This window comes from Geotrypetes seraphini, chromosome 7 (assembly GCF_902459505.1).
Source record: "Geotrypetes seraphini chromosome 7, aGeoSer1.1, whole genome shotgun sequence".
NCBI classification, from domain to species: domain Eukaryota; kingdom Metazoa; phylum Chordata; class Amphibia; order Gymnophiona; family Dermophiidae; genus Geotrypetes; species Geotrypetes seraphini.
In genome coordinates, this window is record NC_047090.1 from 163,006,370 (window position 1) to 163,028,780 (window position 22,411).

Genomic DNA, 22,411 nt, shown 5'->3' on the forward strand with positions numbered 1-22,411 from the left:
ACACTAGTATTCCATAACAGAATTTGGGCACTCAGGTGCTGGTATAGAATAAGTCCCCTTCATGCAGCATTGAGGCACTTAAATGGAATTAGAAATAGAATTGGGCTTTATGGGGGTAATTCAGAATAGGTCAATTTTACATGCAGATCCAAGATCCGTATGCCAAGTAATTAGCCAAATTGGTGATGGCAACCAATAACTGGCATTAACAAGCACTTAATTGGCAGTCGTTAGGAGTTATGTGCAGATGTGCCCTCGAGCCGCAGCCGCCAGTTTAGATAATGGTTACTGCAGATGGGCAGACTGGATGGGCCATTTGGCCTTTATTTGCCTTCATGTTTTTAGACGGCAATCGTCGTGGGGGGACTCCATCATCAGACAAGTTGACAGCCACATAACGGGAGGAAGGCTTGATCGGCTGCTTCTGCCGGGAGCCAAGGTAGAAGACATAGTAAGCCTCATTGACAGGATCCTCAACAGTGTGGAAGAAGAAATCACAGCGGTGGTGATCCATGTGGGGACGAATAACGTGAGCAACAGGAACTACAACAGGGAAGTGCTGAAGGACCAGTTCCGGATGCTAGAAAGGAAGCTGAAGACCAGAACGCAGAGGATAGCATTCTCGGAGATCTTGCCGGTACCCAGGGCAGATGAGAAGAGGCAGGTGGAGCTGCAAGCAGTCAATGCGTGGATGCGGCGCTGGTGTGAGGAAGAAGGATTCCACTTCGTGCGCAACTGGACGACATTCTGGGGGAAGAGCAAGCTTTACAGGAAGGATGGACTCGTTAGGACCTAATACACTTTACGCTATGGACTATCGACAAAAAATCTCAAATACAGAAGAATCTTCCAATCCATGTTCACCTTCCTCGGAGTCAAAATTTGGAAAGATCTCATAGAGACCATAAGAACGGAAACCAAACATATCCTATTCCGAAAGAAACTGAAACTTCACTCTTTGACAGTTAACTCTTCTAAGATCATCTTGAGCACCTGACTTTATTTAATTCACCTAAGCTTTATGTTTCCTGTCACCCTCCGCTCCTCCTACCTAACCCTTTTCCAATTCCTTTCCTCAAGTCGCCTAGAGCCTGTTTAGGTATGTGCGACAAACTAGATTAGATTAGATAATTCGTATTGTCCAGGGGCCTAGATCCCTGTCAATCTTCCTCTGGAGTATGCACACACATTTACAGCTTCTTCAGAACTGGTATAAATTTGTTGTGTGAGAATTTGTGCAGTACTGGGGATAATTCTGGGTGCCTATGAGTTGCTTTTATAAAGCTGGTATCTTTGGGGGGACTTTGAAATAGATGCCCGTATATATTTACGCTATATTTTATTTTTCTCTACTCTTTGTTATAGCACAGGGGTGTCAAAGTCCCTCCTCGAGGGCCGCAATCCAGTCAGGTTTTCAGGATTTCCCCAATGAATATGCATGAGATCTATTTGCATGCACTGCTTTCATTGTACGCTAACAGATCTCATGTATAGAGGGGCATATCAACCAGGACGCGGGAAGTCATCATGCCGCTGTATCGAGCGATGGTGCGCCCACATCTGGAATACTGCGTTCAATATTGGTCGCCGCACCTCAAGAAGGACATGGCAGTTCTTGAGAGAGTCCAAAGGAGGGCAACGAAACTGGTAAGAGGGCTGGAAAACTGCCCATATGCTGAGAGGCTGGATAAACTGGGGCTCTTCTCTCTGGAAAAGAGGAGGCTCAGGGGGGATATGATAGAGACCTTCAAAATACTTAGGGGCATAGAGAGGGTGGACAGGGACAGGTTCTTCAGACTAAAAGGGACGACAGGTACGAGGGGGCACTCAGAGAAACTGAAGGGAGATAGGTTCAAATCAAATGCAAGGAAGTTTTTCTTCACCCAAAGGGTCGTGGACAAATGGAATGCGCTCCCGGAGGAAGTGATCCGGCAGAGTACAGTACAGGGATTCAAACAGGGATTGGACAGATTCCTGAGGGAAAAGGGGATCGTGGGGTACTGAGGGAGGTGCTGGGGTGTTGCATAAGTATAGACAGCTCACCAGGTCATGCAGGTGCAAGGCCGGAGGGTTAGGACTTTGATGGGAAGATAGGACTTCGATGACAAACCTAGGGGGCAAGGGGGGCCCCTTCTGGTGAATAAGGCAGGTCATGACCTGTTGGGCCACCGCGGGGGCGGACTGCTGGGCGGGATGGACCTCTGGTCTGACCCGGCAGAGGCACTGCTTATGTTCTTATGTATATTCATTGGGGAAATCCTGAAAACCCGACTGGATTGTGGCCCTCGAGGAGGGACTTTGACACCCCTCTTCTAGCAGATAACAGTATAACCAAAGCATCTCACTGAGTCAACGCTTCACCATTTGACGTTTTGATATGTCTCTGCAGCAGTCTTCGCTTTATTCATACATTACTGCCAAATAATATGCTTTTTTTCCCTCCATAATGTGTAAGCACTGCCAATAAATCAGGGCTTGATTATACCAGGTAAAATACCGGAAGAAGACTAGCTGTACTTATTAATTTTGATTGAAGAGGATTTGTTTTGCATCAGGCAGGAATTAGATTTTAGTGTAAATTAATAATTTGCCTTTAGGGGGATAATCACTCAGCTGTATAAATCAACATTGTAAGGAACACAGAGAATTAATGAATCGAAAGACCGAAGCCAGTTCTTAGCAAGTATCTCCAAATATTTCAGGACACACCTTGTCTTGTTCTTGCATGTTCTAGGATACAGAGAACAAAAACATCCCTCACACACTGTTAACTGTGTGAATCATGTGAAATGGAATGAAATAAAAAAAGGGGGGACTAAAGAATATTACAAGAGCGATGAGAACATGAAACCACAGGTAATGCCATTGTATCAATATAATTACAAATGGAAACATGAATAGATTGCTTTAATGCATAATTATTGCTTGGCATACGCATTCATTTGAAATGACATGAGAAATGCCATGCTTAAGGTTTAAATTTATTTGATATGCCGCTGTTCCTAGTATATAACATAGTGGATCATAATCGAAATTAAAAAACACGAAGAAAAGAACTCCAATAACAACAGAATGGTGAAATAGAGAATTGCAGTATTCATATCATAAAAGCAATATTAAACTAGAGAGCTACAAATTCTACTCATTCATCCTATAAGTGGCGCCTGAAGTGGCACGCATTTAGAAAAATGGCATCGGCTGCCTGTAAATCATACCCGAGTGCTACTTAGGGCTCCTTTTACTAAGCTGCGGTAGCGCTTTTAGCCTGCGCTACTAACGCCAGCTCAATGGAGGCATTAGCGTCTAGCGCGCGGGGCAATTTAGCGCGCGCTAAAACCGCTAGCACAGCTTAGTAAAGGGAGCCCCCTAGTCTGTGGCGCAGTAGTTAGAGCTACAGCCTCAGCACCCTGAGGTTGTGGATTCAAATCCCATGCTGCTCCTTGCCCCAGGTACATTAGATAATATAACATAACAATCAGCTTTCATATCTCAGGACCGTGAAGTTCTATGCGGTTAACTAAAGTTTACTAAAAAGATATACAACTGAATAGAATCAAGATTAAATGACCAGATAATTGCAACTAAACAAAACAAGTTACTGAAATTTTAATATCCATGTGAATGCAAATTAATTACCCATGTAGGAATTAGAGGACATTATCAGATGTTCCAAATCCTTACCCCATAAAGCCGCCTGATATGACAAAAGGTGTTGATGGTATTTTTTTAAGTTTACAGCCTTTAACAGGCGGAAAGACAAAATTCAAATGCGAACTTCTCCTGTGCTTATTAGTCGCAAAGAAAAAAAAAGACCAACTAGATATTTGGGAGAGCCTTAAATCAAAAGCAACCACATTTAAACTTCACAAGGGCTTCCATCGGAAGCCAAAGCGACTTCTGTTTAGATTGTAAAAATGCTTGAGTGCCTGACTGTAAACCACATGGAGGGGCATAATCAAAAAATACATCTAAGTCCAATTTGGACGTAGGGCACACGTCAGCAGGTTACAAATGTCCATTCTTGAAAAATACATCTAAAGCAGTGGTCTCAAACTCGCGGCCCGGGGGCCACATGCGGCCCGCCAGGTACTATTTTGAGGCACTCGGTATGTTTATCATAATCACAAAAGTAAAATAAAACAGTTTCTTGATCATATGTCTCTTTAGCTATAAATGACAATATTATTATTAAGACTTAGGCAAAAGGAAAGAATTTTACCTCATGCAAAATTGTCATTTCTTTAATAAGACATTAACTATTTTTTTCTGAGGCCCTCCAAGTACCTACAAATACAAAATGTGGCCCTACAAAGGGTTTGAGTTTGAGACCACTGTTCTAAAGTATACATTTTTTCAAGAATCGTCCCTCTGTACGTCCAGGCGTTGGATCGTCCAGACCACGACTACGTCTATCTTTATACCACATTAGAAACATAGAAACATAGAAGATGATGGCAGACAAGGGCCATAGCCCATCAGGTCTTCCCACTCTACTGACCCACCCCCAAGTCTACTATTCTAGGGATCTCACTCCTGATGACAGGTTCCCTTGGCTTAACCCTCTAAGGCAGGGGTGCCCAACGCGTCGATCGCGATCAACCGGTAGCTCAGGAAGGCAACATGAGTCGATCGCAGAGCCCATCCCGGGCTCTGTGATAGACTCGTGTTGCCGTCCCGATCTACCGGGCCTATCAGCCTTCCTCTCCCCGACGTCAAAGACGCCGACTCCGGGCATTAGGCTGTTTTTGTCATTTCGGGGAGGGGCGTGGTGGCGTGGCGGCGGCAGCAGCAACAGCCTGAAAAAGAAATCATCCTGGCCCGGGTCGGTGTCATACTCCGGAACTTCTACCTCTTCCAGCAGCCTTCTACCTGCTTCCGGCCACACCCCCTGCTCCGCGGCTCTCTTCGGCAACTCAGCAGCAGCGATCGACACAAGCTTCTGACGTCGGGGCCTACCCTCTGCGAGTCCCGCTTGTTTCAACTTCCTTTTTCCACAAAGGCGGGACTCGTAGAGGGAAGGCCTCGATGTCGGCAGCTTGTCTTGATCACCGCTGCTGACGAGTTGCTTAAGAGAGCCGCGGAGCAGGGGGGTTTTGCCAGGTGCAGGTAGAAAGGAGAGGGCCAGATGCAGGACTCGTGGGTGAGGGAGCAGAAGAGAGAGAGAAAGAGAGAGGGGAGGGAAACAAAAGGAAATATTTCATACTGGGCTGGGCCGGAGTGGAGGGAGGGTGGAAAGATTCTGGCTACAGGGTGCATTAACAAAGGAAAAGGGGGGGGGAAAGCTGAAAATGGAGATAGTGACACAAAGAAGAGAAAGAGTAAGCAGGACTTACTGAATAAGGATAGAGATACAGAGGGGACATGAAGAGGAGGTGAAATAGAGACATAGAAGTAATGCTGAAAAAGTGTGTGTGGGGGGGAGATAAAGACATTGAAAGGGCAAATGGTGAACATAGGGTAAAGACAAGAACAGAGACAAATGAAGATTCTGAAAAAGTGGTGAGATAGGGATATAGGTGAGATGGACACAAAGAAGGGTGATGCTGGAAAATAGGTGGAATGGTAATTCTGACAGACACAGAAGGGAAATGCTGGATCAAGGAGAGATGGGGCTCAGGCTGGATGGAATGAGGAGAAATGCCTTGTTGGCCCGGAACTTCCTCTCCTACGTCAGAATTGACGTCAGAGAGCGGAATGCTGGTCAGTGCGACGCTTCTGCAGGGAAAGCTTGGGACGGCGGTGGCTTGGGGGCTATTCCCCGATGGCGGTGGCAGCAAACCGAGTGGCTTGGCATGGAGAAAGAAAGAAAGGGGGCAGACAGGGAGACAGAAAGAAAAAGTTGGGGGAGAGAATGAGGTCTGGAGGAGAGGAAACATACAGGAGGCTGGAAGAAAGATTGGATGCACAGTCAGAAGAAGAAAGTGCAACCAGAGACTCATGAAATCACCAAACATCAAAGGTAGGAAAAATGATTTTATTTTCAATTTAGTGATAAAAATGTGTCTGTTTTGAGAATTTATATCTGCTGTCTATATTTTGCACTATGGCTCCCTTTTACTAAACCGCAATATCGTTTTTTAGCGCAGGGAGCCTATGAGCATTGAGGCATTCAACGTAACTCCCTGTGCTAAAACCTACTATTGTGGTTTAGTAAAAAGGGAGGGGGTGTATTGGTCTATTTTTGTATTTTGTTACTGAGGTGACATTGCATAGAGTCATCTGCCGTGACCTCTTTGAAAAACCCCGGAATATGAATAATTAACATTTTCTCTGCCTTTCAGTGTGCTTTGTGTTTTTTTTTTAATTTTATTGTTGGTAGATCATTTTGACTTAGTCATTATAAAAGTAGCTCGCAAGCCCATAAAGTGTGGGCACCCCTGCTCTAAGGGATCCCACATGGGCATCCCATTTGCTCTTAAATTCTTGCACGCTGTTTGCCTCGATCACCTGCACCGGGAGCTCGTTCCAAGGATCAACCACTCTCTCGGTGAAGAAATATTTCCTGGTGGCGCCATGAAATTTCCCGCCCCTGAGTTTGAGCGGATGCCCTCTTGTGGCTGAGGGTCCCTTGAGAAAGAGAATCTCTTCTTCCATCTCGATACGGCCGGTAATATACTTAAACATTCTCGACCCAAAATTTGTCCAAGTCAGAAACGTCTAGAACAAGACCTTTTGGACGTGGGAGAGTCCAGCAGTATGATGGACTGGCCACCCAGACATGGCAACAGAGCAGTGGGGCAACTTACAGGGCACTGCTGTGAACTTCAGAAAAAGGGTGCCACATAAACATCTCACCACAACTCCCTTATAGGTCATGGTGAGCCCCCCCAAAACCCACTAGCCCCCCCCCCCCCCCATACTACGTAAGCCACCTCTGTGCAGCTCTACTAGGCTTTCCTATGCCAAGTGCTGATGATCTGGAGGCAGGTATGATCTTTTTTGGGCCCCTGTTAGGTTACACAAGTTAGACAGTTCTAAATCTAATAGATGCTGGCACTGTCATTTAGACATTGGGACACTGGATCATCTGTTGTTCTATCGTCCTTTGATACTCAACTTCTGGCAGTCAATATGGGGCCAGATTAACCTCATACTGGAATCGACAATTCCTTTGACGTATGAGGCAATTATATGCGAAACATGCTGCTTATTAAGCCTCCTATGGATTGCTACAAATGCAGGCTTTTCCTAATTATGACAGGGATAGCTACGCAAATGATAACCCGCAATTGGAAAAGTTGCGACCGCCTCAATTGTTTTCTTTTTGGTGGGCTAGTTTATGTTTAGGTTACAAATATGAAAAGATAAATGCTGATATATTGGGGCATAGTAATTTTTTTTAATTTGGTTTGGGGCCCTTCGACATCCTTTGTTACTTCAACATCGTTGTCTTTCATTTTATTTTGGTTTATTTTTATACATATCCAGGACGGGGGGGGGAGGGGGGGAGATATCTTTTTGGTTCATGTCTTGATTAAATTGTTGGATGGGAGGGGAGGGATATTTTTCTTCTGCATTGTTATTGTTATAAAATAAGTTTACTCATTTTTAAAGCGATGTTTTTTAAAACACTAATTCCTTACTCTACAAATAGAACATTACGATCCAACGAACAGCATTTATTAACAATTCCATCTCTCAAAATCATTAATACTAGAAGACAATTTATCTTCTCTGTTACTGCTCCACAAATTTGGAATTCTCTGCCAATATATTTAAGGAAAGAACATGATATTGAGAAATTTAAGATTAACTTAAAAACATTCCTTTTTAAAGATGCATTTGATTAACAAGTTCTTCCATTGAATTCAATAATGCTGCTTGCGACATTTCTTTGAACTCCCATCCTTATGTTTTTCCCTGCCTTCTTTTCTATTATAAATTGTATTTCATTTCCCCTTTTTCCCTTCATTCATGTTTGTTAATTTGTATACAGTTCCTTTTATTTAATGGTTATATATTAATTAATGTTTTATTGTTAATTTTAAAAAAATGCAATTTTATCTTAAAGTTGTAATTTAAATATTTTCTTTTATGTATGTACATCGCTTTGAAGCAAGATTAAGCGATTAATCAAAAATTTTAATAAAACTTGATGGAATTTAAGTGCTTACGTTGATTATTAATGTCTGTACAATTATTGGCACTTTGTATTAGTTTTGAAAATGAATAAAGATTTTTAAAAAATAAAATAAATAAACTATTTTATACAATGAGACTTGTGTTAAAATAATCTGACTTAACAGTAGCTAACATGGATAACTCCCCTCCCCCCCAATAGGGGCATAGTTATCAATTTACTCATATACCACTTACTGCCTAAGTGGTTTGCATTCAGGTACTCAAGCATTTTCCCCTCTCTGTCCCAGTGGGCTTATACCATATCTCAGGGGTAGGGAACTCCGGTCCTCGAGAGCCGTATTCCAGTCGGGTTTTCAGGATTTCCTCAATGAATATACGGTGTCAGGTCAAAAGCGCGCCGGGACAAAGGCGCGCCCAGACAATTGAGCGCAGCACAGAGGTGCGCGCCGCTCAAAATTACTGTTTTTAGGGCTCCGACGGGGGGGCGTGGGGGGTAAACCCCCACTTTACTTAATAGACATCGCGCCGCGTTGTGGGGGGTTTGGGGGGTTGTAACCCCCCACATTTTAATGAAAACTTTACTTTTTCCCTGTTTTTAGGGAAAAAGTTAAGTTTACAGTAAAATGTGGAGGGTTACAACCCCCCAAACCCCCCATAACGCCGGCGCGATGTCTATTAAGTAAAGTGGGGGGGTTCCCCAACAAAACCCCCCCGTCGGAGCCCCTAAAAACTGTAATTTTCTTCGGCGCACGCCTCTGTCTTGCGCTCAGTTGTCGGCGCGCGCCTTTGTCTTTCGCGCCGTTGTCTATGAACCGAATATACATTGGAAGCGGTGCATGCAAATAGATCTCATGCATATTCATTGGGGGAAATCCTGAAAACCCGACCGGAATAAGGCTCTCGATGACCGGAGTTCCCTACCCCTGCTCTATCTAATGTACCTGGGGCAGTGGGGTATCAAGTGACTTGCCCAGGGTCACAAGGAGCAGCATGGGATTTGCACCCACAACCTGAGGGTGCTAAGGATGTGTCACTGTGTTATTTTATCACTAATTAAGGTTATTGTAGCACTCAGTCAAAATCAAAGTGCTCTAAATGCAAATGCTGTGAGGTAATTGCTGAGGCCATGTCCAGCATGTCCTCAGCAGCTACAGCACTGAAAAATGCACTAGCCCATGAAAGCCTGGATGCAATTAGTGCAGATGAATAAATGATGCCCAAAGTTAAGAGAATATATTTCGCTGGCGGGGGATGGGCTTCCCTGTCAGCATTCTTCCAGTGCCAGAGTTTTGAAGGGGGCTTGAGCCCAAGGTGAGTGGGTCAGCGCCTCCCCCCCCCCACGTCAAGGCCCCCATAGCCACACCATTGGTAAGTCTATCTCAGGCACCTCGTTAAAGTTTCACCGGTTGAGCTGCTGCCTCTGCACGCAGAGGTTGTATGATCAAATCCAGGTGCTGCTCCTTGTGACCCTGAGCAAGTCACTCAATCCTCCAGTGCCCACCACCTTGAATGTAAGCTTTGAAATGCCAAAACAACAAAAAGGCCCCTCCTCCACCCCCATGTACCTTTATAAAATACTAGTGGAAGTGGCAGTAATTGATCCTACATTGCAAGCGTAGACATTTACACCTGCTCTGTAGGAGGTGTAAATGTTTGCACCTATAATCTTCAGACAAGGACCCTGCTCCTTTAATCAGAACCTCTACTATGGGCTAGATTCACTAACTTGCCCGAATCGGAACAATCCGTTTCCGATTCAGGCAGGTCCGACAATTTCACTAATCTAAAATATGCAGATGGGGGCGATCGGAGGAACACCCCCATCTGCCTGCATGGATCGCGCATGCACAGACCCGTCCTAGCTGCAACTTTTTTTTCTTAAACTTTAAACTTTTGCGAGCCCATGGGTTTAACCCGCTTCGGGTTAAAATCACAAGCTTGCACAGGCAGTCGGGGCAGGCATGTTCAGGGCCCAACTCTCCTGCTCCTATGCGGTAACGGTGGCAGCCTCTTCCCTCCTTCACTTAAGTGTGAGCCCACAGGTTTAAAGCTGGCGCTGCACTGCGGCGTGCAGCTCGCTTTAAAACCATGGGCTTGCACTGCGGGGAAGGGCGGCAGAGAGCAGGAGAGTCGGAGCGAGCAGGCAGGAGAGATCGGGGCAGGCAGGCAGGGGGTTTTGGTTCGGGGCAAGCAGGCAGGCATGTTCAGGGCAGGCTCGTTCGGGGCTGCAGGAGATGGAGCTGGCAGGTTAGAAAGCAGGGCGGCAGAAGGCAGGGCAGTCGCAAAATCGGATAGAAAAAAAGTTTAGTGAATCGCGTCCCTGCCTACTTTGCATGCAGTTCCCCTCATTTGCATGCGCGCACCGGAAGCGGATCGCTGCACAGGTTAGTGAATACTGCAGGAGGGAAATCTGGTCGCTAAGGGCTCGCAAACCGATCGGTACAAGATCGGTTTGCTTAGTGAATCTAGCCCTATAATACTTCCAAGGCATAGTTTTAGTGGCATCCAAGTGAGTGTCAGATCTGGGACGCAAGCACAGCTGTGTATGGGGGTGTACCTGATGACATCATCAAACAAGGACGCTGCTCCTTTAAATCAGAACTCCTACTACAGGACACAACAGTAGGTGCAGGCCTAAAGGAAAACAACCTAAGGGGCAGATCTGGCCATTTGAGAAGCCAAGGAGCCAAGAACTTGGTTCTTTTATGTTATGGAAAAACAGAAGATCAGAAGTGCAGGTACTGGGGGGGTCTCTCAGATGAAAGGCCCCCCATGGATTAGTAGGTCCACACAGACCTAGATCATTGTAATTAATAATCAATTTAAAGGGTTATCATGAAAATCCAGACTGACTGGGTGTGCTCCGAGGACTGGATTGAAAATCTCTCTTGCATACATGTGTGCTCTGACCAAACTCTGCCCCTGTATAAGTTTATCAGCAAAGAATGTGCAATCATGCCAAAGTGTGTTCTTTTACAGTGGTCAGAATTTTTTAAGAGGCCACACAGTGGCATAATAAGGAAGGGGCGGTGGGGAGGACTGCCCCGGGCACTGTCTTGGTGGGGGCACCAGCACCTCTCCTCATCTCTGCCCTTGGTCCTTCCCTGCCACACGCACACCTTGCCTTCCTCCTCCCCCCCCCCCCCCCCCCGCCTCTATCCAACCTCCAACCAACTGCTCATGTCGGCAGTGGCTCTCCCTCTGAAGTCACTTCCTGGTTGTAGGACCAGGAAGTGACATAGCTTGCAAAATGTTAAAAAAATAACAGGCCCAATAACCAAACCCTGAAGCACACTACTGATAATATTCGAGCAATTTGCATTGACCACTACCCTCTATCACCTTCCACTCAACCAATTCCTAAGAACATAACAATAGCCTTACTTGGTCAGACCCATGGTCAATCAAGCCCAGTAACCTGTTCTCACGGTGGGCAATCTAGGTCACTAGTACCTGGCCAAAACCCAAGGTGTAACAATATCCCATGCTACCGATTCAGGGCAAGCAGTGGCTTCCCCCATGTCTTTCTCAATAACAGACTATGGACTTTTCCTCCAGGAACTTGTTCAAACCTTTCTTAAAACCAGCTACGCTATCCGCTCTTACCACAACCTCTGGCAACGCATTCCAGAGCTTAACTATTTTCTGAGTGAAAAAAAAATTTCCTCCTATTGGTTTTTAAAAGTATTTTCCTGTAACTTCATCGAGTGTCCTGACCCAGTCCATCACATTGGTACCTATACCGAGAGCACTCAGTCAATTTATTTGATGCCTGTGTGCAACGCTGTCAAAGGCTTTGCTAAAATTTTAAATACATCATATCTAGCGCATTCCCTCTATCCAATTTCAATTAAGGTTACCAGATTTTTTTTTGTTCAAAAAAAGAGGACACGTGGCCCCGCCCCATTCTACCCAGAGCCCCGCCCTGTTCCACCCACAGCCCTGCTTCGTTCTGCCCCCCCCCCCAACCCCGGCTCCACACTAACTTTGTCTCTTCAGCGCTGTGTCTGGAGGGTTTATGCGCATGCGCAGTGTGGAACAAGGATCCTGGCTAGGCCAAATGGCTTCGCTGAATCCTAGTCCTGAGTTTAAAATAAAGACAGTGGAACACAGGTTTCTTATTTTTACTGGGGCTTTCAGGGACTTTCCCCTTGGATTCAGCAGGACTAGCCAGATCCCTGTCACAGCAGATGTGATGCAACGATGTCACATGCATGCACTGGTGTGTGACATCATCGCATTGCATCCAGAGGCCCTCCAGATGCGACCCCGAGCTCAACACTTTTCAGAATCTGGACAAACTGCCGGATTTTGAAAACCCATCCAGATAGTCCTCTAAAAAGAGGACATGTCCGGGTAAATCCGGACATCTAGTAATCCTAACCTCAACCGCTACCTCAGAGATTTGCCATATAATGGTTCCTTTTACTAAGGTGCACTAACTGATTTAGCGTGCTAATGATTAGCGCACATTAAATGCTAATGCATCCATAGAATATAATGGGTGCGTTAGCATTTAGTGCGTGCTAAATCGGCTAATGCGCGCTAATTTGGCTAGTGCGCCTTATTAAAAGAGGAGGAATGTTAGGTGCGCAAACATTTGTTAATAGGGCCCTAAGTAATTTGCATATGAACATAAGAAGCGCCATCTCCGGATCAGACCTTTGGTCCATCAAGTCCGGTGATCCACACACGCGGAGGCCCAGCCAGGTGTACACCTGGCGTAATTTTAGTCACCCATTTCCCTCTATGCCTCTCGTAAGGAGATGTGCATCTAGTTTGCTTTTAAATCCTAGAACGGTGGATTCCGCAATTCTCCTCTTCTGGGAGAGCATTCCAGGTGTCCACCACTCGTTGCGTGAAGCAGAACTTCCTGATATTTGTCCTGGACTTGTCCCCCCTTAGTTTCAGTCCGTGTCCTCTTGTCCGTGTCACAATCTCAGCTCTGGATTGTTGCTACTCTTTGGGGTTCTGGAATCTTTTGTTACTCTTTGGGATTCTGGAATGTTGCTACTCCATTGTAACATCACTGATGAGGTTGGCTCTGAGGCACTGTGGAATTAGGCATTATAAGAACATAAGAACTACCATCTCCGGATCAGACCTTCGGTCCATCAAGCCCAGCGATCCGCACACGCGGAGGCCCAGCCAGGTGTACACCTGGTGTAATTTTAGTCACCCATATCCCTCTATGCCTCTCGTAAGGAGATGTGCATCTAGTTTGCTTTTAAATCCTAGAACGGTGGATTCCGCAATTACCTCTTCTGGGAGAGCATTCCAGGTGTCCACCACTCGCTGCGTGAAGCAGAACTTCCTGATATTTGTCCTGGACTTGTCCCCCCTTAGCTTCAGTCCATGTCCTCTTGTCCGTGTCATTTTGGACATTGTAAATAATTTTTTTTTCCTGCTCTATTTTGTCAATTCCTTTCAGTATTTTGAAGGTCTCGATCATATCCCCTCGCAGTCTCCTATTCTCAAGGGAGAACAATCCCAGCCTCTTAAGTCGTGCCTCGTAGTCCAAGTTCTCCATTCTTTTTACTAGCTTCGTTGCTCGTCTCTGCACCCTCTCCAGCAGCTTTATATCCTTCTTTAGGTTGGGAGACCAATGAAATCTAGCTTTAATGCTATAAACCTACGAGAGATAATATTCTTGGATCTTATAATAAAAATAAACCGCATTCTCTTCTAGGAAATTCATTAGCAGCAAAATAATCTGTTGAAAAAAAATGCTAAATAAAAGCTAAAATGCCACCAGAAAACATTAAACTGAATTATGAACCACTGTTTTGGAAGAACTAATTACACTGTATTTCCTTTCATATTCTAATTTGTTGCCTAAATTATTTTACACATATTTAGAAGGCAAAGCCTGCTGTTTCCCTGCTACAGCAGATGCATTGAATTGTCATACCATGGATAAGCGTTTTCGGAACCAGGAGAGCCATAAAGTAAAATGAAAAATTCAACATTTCGAAGTTTATTATTCTTTTAGTGTTCGTTTACTAAGCTGTTGCAAAGAATGGCCTTAGTGTTTCCTTATGCGGTTATTCTTATGCGTTAAGGCAGGGGTGTCCAACCTGCGGCCCGAGGGCCACATGCAGCCCAGTGAGGTATTTTGTGCGGCCCCGATTGAGGGCGATACAGTGTTTTACTGTGCTGCCCCTGGGTGTTTACCGTCTTGCTGACTCCCTCCTTCTCTGTCTTGCTGCAGCGTTTGCGCAGCCCCAGAAACATTTTTTTTCAGCCAATGCGGCCCAGGTAAGCCAAAAGGTTGGACATCCTTGCGTTAAGGCCATTTGCACCTTAGCCAGAAAATAGCTGATTTTTTTTTTTTTTATTCTGTTAATGGCCTTGTGCAAATATTACTTCAAACACTCGAAGTGGAGAAGAAACTTAACCTCAACATGAGAGAAATCTCATATAAGGATATAAAAAAAACATACAAAGAAAGGACCTCAAACACCCAGACAGGGCTAAAAAAAATCTGCGCCTTTGCTGGGGTCAAGAATGCTATCATTAGTCCAATACAATCTTGTAGTTATTTAAATTTTTCCAATTTTTTAAATATAAATTTAATTCTATGCGATTTTTTGAGTATCAAACCACTCCGTTCATTTTCAAATCAGAGCTTGAAAACACTTAGGGCTCCTTTTACTAAGGTGCGCTAGCGTTTTTAGAGCACGCAGGAAATGACCACGCACTACGCTTCTAGAACTAACGCCAGCTCAATGCTGGCTATTCCGCGTGTTAAAACCCTAGTGCACCTTAGTAAAAGAAGCCCTTAGCTCTGCTACGATGTCAGCTCGACTGTTTCAATGTTTGTTTCTTCATAGTAACATAGTAGATGATGGCAGATAAAGACCCGAATGGTCCATCCAGTCTGCCCAACCTGATTCAATTTAAATTTTTTAACTTTTTTTTTTTTTTTAAGTTTTCTTCTTAGCTATTTCTGGGCAAGAATCCAAAGCTTTACCCGATACTGTGCTTGGGTTCCAACTGCCGAAATTTCTGTTAAGACTTACTCCAGCCCATCTACACCCTCCCAGCCATTGAAGCCCTCCCCTGCCCATCCTCCACCAAACAGGGTAAAGTGTTTTCCCACAAAACAACGAGCTTATATGTGCAAAATCCCCCTTATCCAACTATTCATTTTTGCTGGATATTTAACACACTTCAGTGCCAGCCTTAAAAAATAAATACCCTAGAGGCATTTAGCAATTTTTCAAATGAAAAAGACAGTGATATTGGTTACATGCAGGTCATGTATTGGATTTAATTTTTATGTCCCATGACTGCATGGAGTTGCTTGAAAATATTTTGCAGGTTGAACAGGTGGTTTGGTCTGACCACAAGATGTTATCTTTTGTGTTTAGGCCAATCTACAAGAGTCAGGAGAAGAAGGAGGTGCGTAAGATAAGACCACATCTAATATAATAAAATGCTAGGCCGCGCATGCGCACTCTAAAGTCGTGTTCCCTGATCCGTCGCGGACATGAGAGTGCGCATGCGCGCTTAGTACGTCACCACAGCCTCCCTGCTCTCCACCTCGCGCCGCTGCAGTAACGGCCCCACACTCGCGACTCGCCTTCGTTCAGGAGCCGCCAAAGAAGAGCGGCAGCCTTCCTTTCCTGCCTCTCCCACGGTGCGGCTCAACGCTCGCGCAACCCCAGCTTCCCCACCATCCTGCGAACCCCGGCCTCGGCACTGAGTGCGCATGCGCGCTAAGGCAAAGGTGGTGCGGAGCGGAGCCATGAAACGATAGCCACCATCGGGGGATCATAACCAGTGGCATAGTAAGGGGGCGGACCGCCCCGGGAACCATGTTAGGAAGGGTCCGCTGCTCCAGTGCAAAAATCTAAACTTTTTTTTACTGCCACATCGTGGCCCCGCCCCGCCCCAGGAGAGGGACCTGTCTCACTCGCTACGGCATAAGCAAAACCGCCGAGGCTGAACATTTTTAGTGGACTGGATGGGGGGAGGGAGGGGAGAGAGTGTGCAGCGGCTTTAAACTTTAAAATAAACTTTGGCCGGTAGTGCTGTTTTTCCGTGATGGAGGTCTGCGCGAGTTCTCCCAGAGCCTGGCCTGCACCAAGACGCGCTCCTATGCACTGCGGCTAACAGGCGAAAAGAAAACAAAAGAAAATAAAGAAAACGTTGGCCCCCGCCGAAGTAGCAGAAGGTGGAGGAGGGGCGTGAGGAGCCGGAGAGGTGTATGTAAGTGTGTGTGTACATGTGTATAGCCGAGGAGGAAGTGCAGCAGGAGCAAGGAGGTGGGGAGAGTGGATTTCCCCTATTTGGATGTCAGGCATCAAGAGGATTGGAGGGAGAGAGAGAAAGGGGGCTGCTTTATGAGGAGGGGTGTGCTAAAAAAAAAAAGGCCAAGGAGAGAAAGAAATACGGACACACACATCTATTCTAGCACCCGTTAATGTAGCGGGCTTAAATACTAGTTTTGAAATAAAAGATCTAGAAAATGAATGGTTGTCTTGTGTAAAGATAAATGAGAATGATACATTTGATGTGATGGTGTCTAATTGGTATGATAGCTGAACCCAGGGGTGCCCAATACATCGATCACAATTGACCGGTAGATCTCGAAGGCAACGCGAGTCGATCACGGAGCCCATCCCAGGTTCCGTGATAGTCTCGTGTTGCCTTCGCGATCTACCAGGCCAATCAGCCTTCCTCTCCCCAATGTCCCCCACCACTGCCCCAAGCTCTCCCTGCAGAAACGTTCTCCCCAACATCAATTCTGATGTCAGAGAGGAAGTTCCGGGCCAGCCAATCGCTGCCTGGCTGTCCTGGAACTTCCTCTCCATCGTCAGAATTGACGTTTGGGAAAAGGCTGTTGGCCTGTTGCAGTGTCGGAAAATGAAGAACTTGGCAACGGCGGCGGCATCTGCGGTGACTTGGGAGCCCAAAAGTCGGCGGTGTTCCCAGTAGTCAGCAGTGGCTTGGGGGCCTGTTCCCAGGTGACAGCCCTGGCAGTGGCTTGAGGAGAAAGAAAGGGGAGGCAGAAAGACAGGGAGGCAGAACAGGGAGACAGAAAAGAGAGGGAGGCAGAACAGGGAAGCAGAAAGAAAAAAAGGGGGACAGGGGATAGAAAGAAAGAAAGGGTGCCGGAAGACAGAAAGAAAGACACAGAGAAAAAGAAAATAAGAAAGGGGGGCAGGGAGACAAAAGGAAAGACAGAGAGAGAAAGAAAGAAAGTAAGAAAGGGGAGCAGGGAGACAGAAAGACAGACCGAGAGAAAAAGAAAGAAACGAGAAGGGACCGGGAGAGAGGAAGAAAAAGTTGGACTCATGGAAGGACAGAGATGTTAATTGGGGAATGGAATGAGGTCTGGAGGAGACGAAGCATGCAGGAGGCAGAAAGAAGGGAAGAAATATTGGATGCACAGACAGAAGAAGAAAGTGCAACCAGAGACTCATGAAATCACCAGACAACAAAGGTAGGAAAAATTATTTTATTTTCAATTTAGTGATCAAAATGTGTCCGTTTTGAGAATTTATATCTGCTGTCTATATTTTGCACTATGGCCCCCTTTTACTAAACTGCAGTAGCGGATTTTAGTGCAAGGAGCATATGAGCGTCGAGAGCAGTGCAGGGCATTCAGCGCAGCTCCCTGCGCTAAAAAACACTATCGCGGTTTAGTAAAAAGGGAGGGGGTATATTTGTCTATTTTTGTATAGTTGTTACTGAGGTGCCATTTCATATTTTAAAGTTATCTGCCTTGACCTCTTTGAAAAAAGCCCCGAATATAAATGATAAGAACATAAGAATTGCCGTTGCTCTGTCAGACCAGTGGTCCATCCTGCCCAGCAGTCCGCTCACACAGCGGCCCCGAGGTCAAAGACCCAGTGCTCTAAATGAGTACAGACTCACCTGTGTACATCCCAGTTTAGCAGGAACTTGTCTTGCTTAGTCTTGAAACCCTGGAAGGTGTTTTCCCCTACAACAGACTCCGGAAGAGCGTTCCAGCTCTCCACCACTCTCTGGGTGAAGAAGAACTTCCTTACGTTTTTATGGAATCTATCCCCTTCCAACTTTAAAGAGTGCCCTCTCGTTCTCCCTACCTTTTCTCTGCGTACAGTGTGCTTTGTGGGTTTTTGACTTGGTAATTTTAAAAGTAGCTCGCAAGTCAAAAAGTGTGGGCACCCCTGGCTTAACCAATGCACTGAATGTTGTTGCGCCAGAGAAAACAATTGTGTTGAAGGGACAATATAAATCTTGTCCATGGAGATCTGAGGTGATATCCCAGGTAAGGAGTGAGATTAGAAAGGCAGAGGCGTAGGACAAATGATGTTGATAATTATGATAGTTTCAAATTACGCCTTATGGCGTTAAGGTCTAGCGCTCTATTTTGTGCGTTAAAACCCTAACGCAGCTTAGTAAAAGGAGCCCTGAATGAGTACTGAGAAATACTACAAGAATGCATCTAACATAGAAAAAAAAAATCCAGCCGAGATATGCTTACAGTTTCTGTGGCTCTGAACTTTGTCCGGCATTTAAAAGAAATAAAATGGTACTGGGTTTTACAACAAATAACGACAAAGCAACCAGTGTGGCCTGGATTCTGTATAGAGTGCCTGGTCTCAGAAGCCGCCTAAGCAGCTTTTGAGAATCGCAAACAGGCAGGCTTATACAGGGCACAAGGCAGAGAGAGAGAGAGATTTGGTAGACAGTGGGAAAGAAACAGAAATGTTGGATATGGCAGTGGAAGGGACGATACAGAGATGGAAGATGGAAAGAAGAAAATATCAAATGGGCAGGAGACCCTGGTGAGCGAGTTAACAAACAGAAACCAGAGCCTGCGACCAACATGATTTGAATAATAAAATGGCCAGACAACAAAAGGTAGAAAAAATAATTTTATTTTTTATTTTGTGACTACAATATGTCAGATTTGAAATGTGTCTCCTGCCAGAGCTGATGTTAGACAGCAAGCGTGAGCTAGGACCTAACAGGCAGAGGAAAAGTTATTTTGTTTATTTTGTTTACACTACAGCGCCTGCATGGGGCTGGAGAGGGCAAAGGGGACTGGGGTGGGTGAAGAGGCTACAAAATAAACTCGCCAGGATATTTGTAAAAAACAAAACAAAAAAAACCCACCCTATAGGGTGGGGAAAGTGAATTGAATCAAATCAGATCGAAAAATTAAGTCAATAGGCCAAATTGAATCGAATAGGAATTTTTTTTCCTGAATCGGGCAGCACTAGTAATTTCCTGGAGTCCTGCAGAGCTTCCTCTCTATTGAAAATATGATAGTGAAACAGCCCCTCCCCACCCAACTAGCAGGACTATAGGTAGGGGACTTTCACGCAGCTTAGAGGGAACAGTGCACAGTACACTCCATGTTGTACAATTTTTCCACTTGTGTTTTCTATTATATAAATATAGTGCTTGGCACTCTTAGTCCATACCTCGGGGAATAGAAAATCTGAGTTGTAATAGAAATCTTTGGGTCAAGTTTAAACTCATTCCTCATGGAGAAAGTACTTTCACCAATTTCATTCAAAAAGGTGACTTATGTGAAGTGCTATCTTTGGGCAAGGAGTAATATAATATCACCATGTGCTCTGTGGAGGAGAAAATAGAAGTCTGAATGAACAATATCTTTTCCAGATTGGAGGTTTGGTTCATGTCTGGAGATTTATAACTTCACGGTTAATACTCTGCTCTGCTGTTCAGCCTCCTGGAGAGCTCTATCTCATGCAGAGAACATTTCAACCAATTTTTTTTTCCAGCTATAGAGGTGCTACTAGGCCATATGTGGCCTAGTTTTCCAGATTTATTCTAGTCCAGAAAAGAGGCAGGTGCAGTAAGACACTGGATAGAAAGGGGGACAGCACCAAAGGAAAAAAATTGTACACTTCTCCCTCCAAATTTGCGGGTTTAGAACTCGTGACTTTCTAAACCCTGACCCATCCCCTCCCCACCTCTCGGACCTCTCCATACTGTACCTGGTGGCCTAGCGGTGAAGCGGGGCAGGAGCGATCTTCCTACGCTCCTGCTCTGTGCAGAGCCGTCGACAGAAATGGCTGCTGTGAGTTCCCGCTCTGTGAAACCACGGGAACTCACGGCAGCCATTTTTGTCATTCCTGCCCCACTTCACCGCTAGACTACCAGGTAAGGTGTGGAGAGGCCCGGGAGGCAGGAGGGAGGCAGGGGTGGGTCAGAGTCGGCCCTAAAAGTTATTCACCATTTTTCCATATTCGCAGGCCAGCTCTGCCCCTAATCCCCGCGAATATGGAGAAAGAAGTGTAAACATAAAGTTTAAGACATCAGAAAAACCTGAAACATAACATGAAATGGCTGTATTTTGATGAAAATCCACATCAGGGGTTAAGACAACTGTAACAGAAAAAAGCAAATATTGGTCTCAAACTCAAACCCTTTGCAGGGCCACATTTTGAATTTGTAGGTACTTGGAGGGCCTCGGAAAAAAATAGTTAATGTCTTATTAAAGAAATGGAAATTTTGCATGAGGTAAAACTCTTTATAGTTTATAAATCTTTCCTTTTGGCTAAGTCTTAATAATAATATTGTAATCTATAGCTAAAGAGACATGATCAAGAAACTGTTTTATTTTACTTTTGTGATTATGATAAACATACCGAGGGCCTCAAAATAGTACCTGGTGGGCCGCATGTGGGCCCCGGGCCGCGAGTTTGAGACCACTGATCTAGAATGTTAAGATCTGAATTTGCCATGAGGCTATCAATAGAGGTGCTTGGTGAAACCCATTACAAGAAGACGCAAGCAACAGCCATTTCTGTGGCGGGTCCTATGAAATGGAATGCTCTGCCAGGCTGTTTGAGGTTATGTAAGAACAAGATGTCTTTTGAGAAGCAATTAAAAACACATCTGTTTGTGAGATCTTTCTACTAGGTTAAATTTTGATAGTCTATTTTACTGAAGTTTTACTGGTTTTGTACTAGTTTTAGTAAGTTAGATAACTGCGATGAGTCAATGTATTATGTTGTCTTGATTATGTATGTTTTCTTTGTACACCGCTTAGGTCTTAGGCAGTGTAGAAATTTTTAAAATAAATAAATAAATACAATTTTGGCCCAGATTCTCTATAGGGCACCGATATCATCAGCCACCTAAAAAGTGGCTGCCGATCATGTGTCAATCACACAACGGCGCCCTATAGAGAATCATGCCTCCATATAACATAACATAACATCATACTTATAAACTGCGTAACCGTTAGTTCAATGCGATTAACAAAAATTTAATAATAAATTAGCATAAGAAACATATAGCTTAATTCGCCAGATACTTTGAAAAGAGGTAAGTTTTCAATTGAGTTCTAAAATGTTTATAAGCACTGCACAGAGGGTGGTGGTTAACGGTACCCTCTCTAAAACATCGGAGGTGACCAGCGGAGTGCCGCAGAGCTCAGTCCTGGGTCCACTCCTTTTCAATATATTCATAGGTGATCTGACTCAAGGGCTTCAAGGTAAGATAACATTATTCGCTGATGACGCTAAACTATGTAATATAGTAAGTGAATGCAATCTACAAGATACTATGGCGCAGGACCTGCTTACATTAGAAAGTTGGTCCTCGACCTGGCAGCTAGGCTTCAACGCCAAGAAATGTAAGGTCATGCACCTCGGAAGAAACAATCCATGCAGAGCTTACACCTTGAATGGATAAACTTTAACTAGGACTACAGCAGAACGAGATTTAGGAGTATCATCAGTGCAGACATGAAAACTGCCACTCAAGTGGAGAAAGCTTCATCTAAGGCAAGGCAGATAATGGGTTGTATCAAGAGAAGTTTCAGCAGCCGGAAGCCTGAAGTCATAATGCCACTGTACAGAGCCATGGTGAGACCTCATCTGGAATACTGTGTGCAATTCTGGAGGCCACATTACCATAAAGATGTGCTCAGAATTGAATCGGTTCAGCGGATGGCCACCAGGATGGTCTCGGGGCTCAGGGGTCTCTCATACGAAGAAAGACTGAACAAATTGCAGCTCTACACTCTCGAAGAACGTAGGGAGAGGGGAGACATGATTGAGACATTTAAGTACATCACGGGACGTGTCGAGATGGAAGATGATATTTTCTTTCTCAAAGGACCCTCAGCCACAAGAGGGCATCCGCTCAAACTCAGGGGAGGGAAATTTCACGGTGACGCCAGGAAGTACTTCTTCACGGAAAGAGTGATAGATCATTGGAACAAGTTTCCAGTGCAGGTGATCGAGGCCAGCAGCGTCCCAGACTTTAAGAATAAATGGGATACCTACGTGGGATCCCTACGAGGATGAAGATAAGGAATAGGGTCACTAGGGTATAGACTTAAGGGGGTGGG

The 22,411-nt window shown here is 45.0% G+C and overlaps 1 protein-coding gene across 1 annotated transcript in view; it reads right to left on the bottom strand.

Moving 5' to 3' along the window:
* DLK1 (delta like non-canonical Notch ligand 1) overlaps positions 1-22,411 on the bottom strand; it is a 161,922-nt gene that overhangs the window by 42,546 nt on the left and 96,965 nt on the right. The window lies entirely within an intron of this gene.